An 8,331-nucleotide genomic window follows, 5' to 3' on the forward strand; every position below is an offset into this window, starting at 1 on the left:
CTTTAAAAGTCTCCTCTGTGTGTGTGTGTGTGTGTGTGTGTGTGTGTATTTTGTTTTTTTTGTTTTTTTTTTATGTTTTTTTATTATTTTTTTTGTGTGTGTGTATTTTGTTTTTTTGTTTTTTTTGTGTGTTTTTTTTAAATTATTTGTGTGTGTGTGTGTGTGTTTTTGTGTGTATATTTTGTTTTTTTGTTTTATTTGTGTGTTTTTTTATTATTTGTGTGTGTGTGTATTTTGTTTTTTGTGTTTTTTAATTATTTGTGTGTGTGTATTTTGTTTGTTTTTGTGTGTTTTTTTATTATTTGTGTGTGTGTGTGTGTTTTGTTTTTTTTGTTTTTTTTTGTGTGTTTTTTTTAATTATTTTGTGTGTGTGTGTGTGTGTCTTTTTTTTTACACAAACATGTTATTTTCGCCAATTTTCATCCAAAAATTTATTCTTTAATATTCTATTTCTACCTTATCGTTTTTCGTAACTTTTTGATATATTCATTACTGCAACATAATAATTAAGTACCTATTTACAATGCCTCCCCACGGGACAAAGTTAGACACCAGGGTCGTTTTTTACGTGGAGAAAAGGTACAAAAATAAAAATTGTCTCGGTCGTGAAGGATTTCTCCTCCACTGAAAGAGAACGAGAAATGGAAGTGCCGCATCTGAAGAACAGATACTACACTTTGATCTTGACCAAAAGACCATGGGTTTGCCTTGAAATTCAATATAAAAAAATCGAATTTCGCTATTACAATGTAGTTGCACCATTTTTTTATATATTTTTTGTTTTTAATTGGGATGAATTCTAAATAAGGACCCATATTATGTATCTATGTTCCTGGTTGAACATATCTCTGGCTATTTGAAATTTATTATCCCTTAAAGTGGGAACAAATTTTCGTCTGGATAATTAAGGTCGTTTTATACGCTCTCGAAATCGAATCTCATCTTAGGTGCGTGTCCAACTCGTCCATCAAACTATTTAGTTTTGATATCGTCGCTTCTGTAGTTTAAAACCAATCAACAAATCAATCCGGCCGGTCTGAACCTTGCGATTGAACGGCCATTCGCATTGATAAACTAAAATAAATCAATATTTATTAGTTGTTCTTCAGGGAGGCTGATTGTCCAAGTTCGTGCAATATATGTGTCAATTCCGCACCAGAAAAATATATATTTAATATATATATAAAAGATATATATTTAAAAGATATATATATATATATATATATATATATATATATATATATATATATATTGTTTACAGAAAGTTTTTAGATGAGACAAGTCATTGGTACCGTCGGTTTCAACCCCGATAATTAGGACCGTTTTAGATACTCATATCAAGCTCTCTTCAGCCAATACAGATGAGTATATATATATATATATATATATATATATATATATATATATATATATATATATATATATAAGAGCAAATAATTAATAAAACATCTTAAAAACACTTTGAAAAATAGTTAAAAACATATTTAATCTGAAAAAGAAAACACTTAATAAGTGGATAGTCCTTAATCCGCGGAGTTTCGAAGAAATACTTTCCTTCTCATCAGAGGGTAGGAATTAGCAAAATGCGGGATCGGATTTTGCATACAAAAGTATTTGATGAAACTGAAAGTAAGTCAAAGATCTTACTTGATAACAAAAAAAGTGAAGCAGAGGGAATATGGTGAAGAAAAAGGTGATTTCACGTGAAAGGATAGTCTGGTGAAAGGTAAATTATCCAATGACGGTAAAATCTTTATTTTATATATATATAATTTTCAGAATGTGAAAGATTGTATATAATAAATTCCACAGCCAAACAACCCACAAGAGCCATGACAGTCAACGAACCGGAAGTCCAAGACTCGAGTTTCGCCCTCATTTGGGTTCATCAGTTAGACACATCTGAACTCAGGATTCGAAACCCGAGCCTCTTGCATGCAAGGCAAGCACTCTACCAACTGAGCAAACGCCCCGCACACAAGAATTTCAATTAACCAACACAGATCAAGCAAACCGCGCCGAAATCCGACTGTGAAATGAACCTACTTCGTCTCAACAAGGGACGCGGTCATCCAACCAGCTAATAACCCCAAGCTGATGTCTCACAAGTAGGAGTTTTAACTCGAAAGGACGATGCCATCCAGCAATGCTAACCAAGCGAGCAACTTATGATAGGATTTTCAGAATGTGAGAGATTGTATATAATAATAAATATATATTATTATAAATAATAATAAATTCCACAGCCAAACAACGTCGCAGCCCACAAGAGCCATGGCAGTCAACGAACCGGAAGTCCAAGACTCGAGTTTCGCCCTCATTAGGGCTCATGAGCAAACGCCCCCACACAATAAACTAGATAAAATACTATTTAAAAACACCGAATATATGTCAACTTATGTCACGATAACATATAATGAGCGAATTTCTAACAGTATTTTGTCTAGTTTATTATTTATAACATCTTTTCCTGAACTTACCGTGTTAAAGAGAGTGTCGGGCGCCATTTTGAATTTTCCAATACATCGGTAAACACTGCATGTTTTTCGAGCTGAATAAACATGTTATATTGAATAAAAACAAAAAAAATGTATCCAGTTAGGTAGAAAAGTAACTTACCTTGCCTTTGATAATATTTATTTGTTATATATTTGTTTTTTGACAACTTTTTCGAATCTATGTGTACAGTAATACAAACCCTGAAATTCAATGACAATAAGATTCCTTTTTTTTTATTTTTTTTTTTTAATGTTTGGTCATTGAGAAAATTTCAAAATTGTATTTACCACTAGTCCAGAAAACAGTTTCTGCAAACTTGCAGTGGGTTGAGGGGATGTATTTTCCTTTTAGTGTTTTGGATTCTTTCGGCTAGACTTATCCAGGAATCAGAGACCGGGCTTACCTTAACCGGTACAAGCTGATAACTGATCTGTTTCCCTCTCGACCTTTATTTATATGGCACCACAACCCATTCTAGATTATTGTAGAACCTTCTGGAGCCTTCTAGATCATTCTAAAACTTCTAGATCATTCTAAAACTTCTAGATAATTCTAAACTTTCTATTACTATGCTCTGGCTTTTAAACTTTTGAGATTTGATTATTAGGATTGCCTAGAATACTTTAGCACACATTTTAAACAAACAGTTGATTTTTAATATTATTTCATTGAAATGCTCCCCCGTAACAATATATATATATATGTCGTTTGTCAGTCGGGCAAGGTCAGGTTAAGGAAGAAACGGCCAACAAGATACGTTACTGACGTTTATGTATTTTAATTGATTGTGATTTATGACGGGTTTACCCGGCGTTGACCGGGTTTGGAGAGGTGGTTTAGTAAGGATACTGAGCAAGGCCGAGGCGTAAAAAAAAGAGCATGGAAAGATACAAGAAGAGATAAAAACAAAGAAAAAGTGAATGAAAAAAAAATCACATAAATAACCTTGTTTATATGTTAACATTTTCAACAACAAAAACAAAATCAATCCGTACTTGGGCGCGAACGTGAAACCCGGACCTTACAACGATATCCACTGATATCCACTGCTCTACGAAGACGTCATCGAAATAACGTTGTGTTTTTTTTTCTCTCTATTTAAACCAATTAAAAAAAGAATGTTAGATGCACCTGCGTGTTTGGCGAAGTCGGTTCAAAAGGAACGATTTTTTACGACCCTCCCTTCTTTTAAACGATCATATCTATACGAAATAATTTACCATTTTCTTTTCTAATTTTCACATATTATTCAACCGAGACATCGTTCTTTCAGATAGTACCAGTTTCGACCCGATCCGATGACGCTAAGAAAAGCTTTTGGCAAACATACAAACACACGCGTATACATTTTGCCCTTATATATATATATATATATATATATATATATATATATATATATATATATATATATATATACTAGCCTGGGTGCCCGGTGTTGCTCGGGTATTTGGAAGTGTGTGTTGAGCAAAAAACAAAAAAAGTGATAGAAGGCAGGCAGGCTCGAACCCATACCACGAAAGAGGAAAAGAACGTAAAAAAAAACGTGACGTCTTTGCCATTGCATACATCGCCAAACTGGAAGTAGCACAGGTTTAAATTAACCCTAGTCAATCAAAAGGAGGGGAAAATATCAGCGAAAAAAAAGCGACCCTCCCTGTAGAAAAGTGCCCAGTTGAGGGTGAAGGAATTAATGTTTTTAGCTAACTTTTCGATAGTTGTCGCCCGAAGAGTCAAGCTTCAAAACGATACAGAGCTCGTGAAAATCCGTCGCCTCTGACGAAAGTTTTAGGCAAACATACATACATACATACATACATACATTTAAACAGACAGGTGAGATTTATATTATAGATTACCTTCCTCTAAGAGATGAGGTATATATATATATATATATATATATATATATATATATATATATATATATATATATATATATATATATATATATATATATATTAAGTAATGTGATTTATAATTTAAAATTTTACATTTTTAAAAAATTTTTAAATTTAAAAATCAAATTCTAATTAAATTAAAAATCAGTTTCATAAGAAGGAACAACAACAAAATCAATTATCTGTACGATCGTTTCGGAAATCCGTGCTTTTTATTGTGGTATACATGAAGTTATGTAGAACAATTATATATAGTTTTTTGGTAAGCAAGGTCTCCTCATCTGTCTTACTTTTAATGCTAGGTTTATTTATGGTGTCTTTTAAATTCAATAAAAATCCTCCTAAATTTGCTGATGAGGAGACCTTGCTTACCAAAAAACTATATATAATTGTTCTACATAACTTCATGTATACCACAATAAAAAGCACGGATTTCCGAAACGATCGTACAGATAATTGATTTTGTTGTTGTTCCTTCTTATGAAACTGATTTTTAATTTAATTAAAATTTGATTTTTAAATTTAAAAATTTTTTTTAATTTTTAAATTATAAATCACATTACTTAATATTGAATTAGCTCTAGGACATTTAACTATCGAGCTTATTATATATCTAAATTACAACGAGCACTTTCTATTTCCTGTATTTTAATTAAACTAGTAATTTCACTGTTACATTAAAATACACTCAGCTCTTTAGACTATTGTTCTAATCTCCTTTAAATTTATATATATATATATATATGTGTATATATATATGTGTGTGTGTGTGTGTGTGTGTGTGTGTGTGTGTGTGTTGACTAGTTCTATTTATCATTGAATTCACTCCATAGTTCATAGCTAAAATAAACAGAAACGAATATTCGTTTCTGTTTATTTTAGCTATGAACAAAGTGCAGTATCTGTTCTGATACTATACTTCAGCTTTTCTTTATGATTCATTAGAGGGGAGGTAGATACAATATATGTTGACTTTTCTTTCTTTAGTCAGTGAGGGATAATTCCTACTAGTAAGAGGCAAATTTTTTTTTTTCATTCTAGAGAACTACTTTATTTATTTATTTGTTTATTTATTTATTTATTTATTTTTTTTACATCGGAGCCACCACTTATCAAGGCCCGTAGGCCACTCGAGGATAAGGGTTATAGAGTGTACAGTAGTCAATGTGTTACATTGGGGTCTATAGGCGTTTCATTGAGAGTCTTATTGAGTCTTATTACAGTGAGGGATGTTGTAAGACTCAGAGAGAGAGAGAGAGAGAGAGAGAGAGAGAGAGAGAGAGAGATGTTGTAAGAGACTTGATAGATATTGTTCATGTTAGGAGAGATTCTTATATATTAAAAGTGTTCATTCCTTGTTGTGTAGAATGGAGGAAGAAGAAGAAGAAGAAGAAGAAGAAGAAGAAGAAGAAGAAGAAGAAAGCTCTTAGAGTGAAGGGATATAGTGTTCAGACAGTTTGGACATTGATGATGTTGAGACGTCTATGTAAAGACATATAACACAAATATATAATACAATTGGACTTTACCTTTCTTAAGAATCATAAGACACAAGACGAGCTTTACAAAAAACACTTGATGGTTTATTCTTCACACGGCCGTGATTCCATCACCAAGAATTCAAAGTCTCACATTTTTACTTGAAGTGACGTCTCGCTTCCAGACGTCTGACTCCCTCTGAGTTTCTTCACTGACTGTTTTCTAACTAAAGTTTTTTTTCTATTCCTAGAACTTTCTATTTTCCGTGACGTCATACGCATGTTAAAACATATGCATTCTTTCACGTGTCCTGGACATACGTGTCCTAAACTTTTCCTATTTCTACAAAAGGAATTTTAACCTATATTCAATATGTTAAAACATTATCTTATAAGCTGCATTCTTTCAATTTAAAATTTCATAATAAACTTGACAGCTCACATTCTTTTCTTGAAATATTTATCTATTTCTAAACAAATTTTTTGTTTTACATTTTTAAATTCTCACACGTAATCTATTTCTAAACTAGATTACGAGGTTCGAATTTCGCCTATGCCATTTCATTTTCATTTTAAACTAAATTCTCCATTTTTATACTTACATGAAAAGGGGACAGCCCTTATCATGTAACAAATGGGATAATATTGTAGTAATCGTCAGTAATAGAAATTTGGTAAATTAGATTACTTCACGGGGCGGTTCATCAAGAATTTGTTTATGTCGGACTTGAAGACAAGCAAGCTGTAGTAGTCAGCTGCGAAGCAAGCAAATGGAAGAGAGTTCCATAGGCGTGCAGTTCTAAGAAAGAAGCTTTGTTCATGGAATCTACGTTTTGAGTATTGGGGGTGGGGGAGGGGTATTTTCCTCACCTTATAACCCGGCCGGGAGTCAAGTAAATATAATGGACACATCCTGTGGTGTGAAATCCCTTGCATAGGAGTGGAAGCAAATTGTCTTCTGGATAATTCCGACTGTTTTATACTTCCTCGAACTGGAATCCCATCTTAGACCCGTGTCCAGCTGGTTCATCCAATCATTCAGCTTGGATATCGTTGCTTCTGTGGGCTAAAATCTATCAACATATCGATCCGGTCCGACTGAACCTTGCGATTGAACGGCCAATTGAATTGAGAAACATAAAATAAATCAATATTTATTACTGGTTCCCTGGGGAGGCTGACTGTTCACGTTCTTGCAATAAATGCGCCAATTCTGAACTAGTACAAAAGAAAAAAATACATAAACGTATATGTACGATAAAAATGGAGGTTTGTTTGTTTTTGTTTTTGTTTTACGGCATATCAACCCTTTTTCAGATTATTTAATGCCGAATCCAGTGATTTTGAAGAACAATTTTTTTAATAGAGTATATTTATTTTTATTAAGTCGGTTTCTATTCAACACATAGTTGGGACCCTAACATGTACTACAACTCCGGGTCAGAGTGGACCTGGGAGCAATAGCTAATTAAAGGGTGGCTCCACACTCCTCAAAGCCCGCAAGCTGGGGCTTCACCATCGGATATAGTTTAAGGTCATATCTAGGACCCCCCCCCAAAAAAAAAACGAGGTGGAAAGATCTAAAAGCTCGACGACATTTATATCACATCGTTGGATTTTTATCCTATTTTAATCACGTATATATATATCCCCAGTTCGATACAAAACACCTGATGAAGGCCGGAGGGCAAAACGGCCGAAACGTTGTGACTATAACAACCAAGATGAGGAAGTCAGTCCGACAATCTCAATAAATGAAAACACCTCATCTCAAAAATACAGACAATTACTATATATATATATATATATATATATATATATATATATATATATATATATATATATATATATATATAAAATAAAATAAAATAAAAATTGCAATACGTTTACCAAGGTAATCAAAATGGTAAACTTAAAATATATTATAAATATTAAAGAGTTAATGTTTACAAGTAAAGTAATCTCAACCAGATGTAAAAGCTCAATAAAACCGAAAAGGAAATAGAGCTTATAATATGAACAAATGATTAATAAAACATGTTAAAAGACATCTTGAAAAAGAGTTAAAAACATATTTAATTTTAAAAAAGGAAGCACAAGATACGCGGATAGTCCTTAATCCGCGGAGTTTCGAATTAAAATATTTATTTATAAATACTTGGTATTTATATTAGATCGAAGTTTACCATTGCTTATATCATGCAAGCATTGCATCTTCTTTGATTTCACTATATATATATATATATATATATATATATATATATATATATATATATATATATGTCATTTTGACATTTGTTTTTCTATTTTATATTGAACTCTATCACCATTTTTTCTCTCCTCTTTTTCATCCTTGATCTTTCTTATTTATATTTATATCACGGCAGTAGAATGAAAAGCATATCTTATTTTTCTTTTATTAATATTATTGGAATTTTTTCCTTTTTACCTTGTACACA

The sequence above is a fragment of the Euprymna scolopes genome, chromosome 22 (genome assembly GCF_053919585.1).
Source record: "Euprymna scolopes isolate OS-2025 chromosome 22, ASM5391958v1, whole genome shotgun sequence".
In the NCBI taxonomy this organism is placed as follows: Eukaryota; Metazoa; Mollusca; class Cephalopoda; order Sepiida; family Sepiolidae; genus Euprymna; species Euprymna scolopes.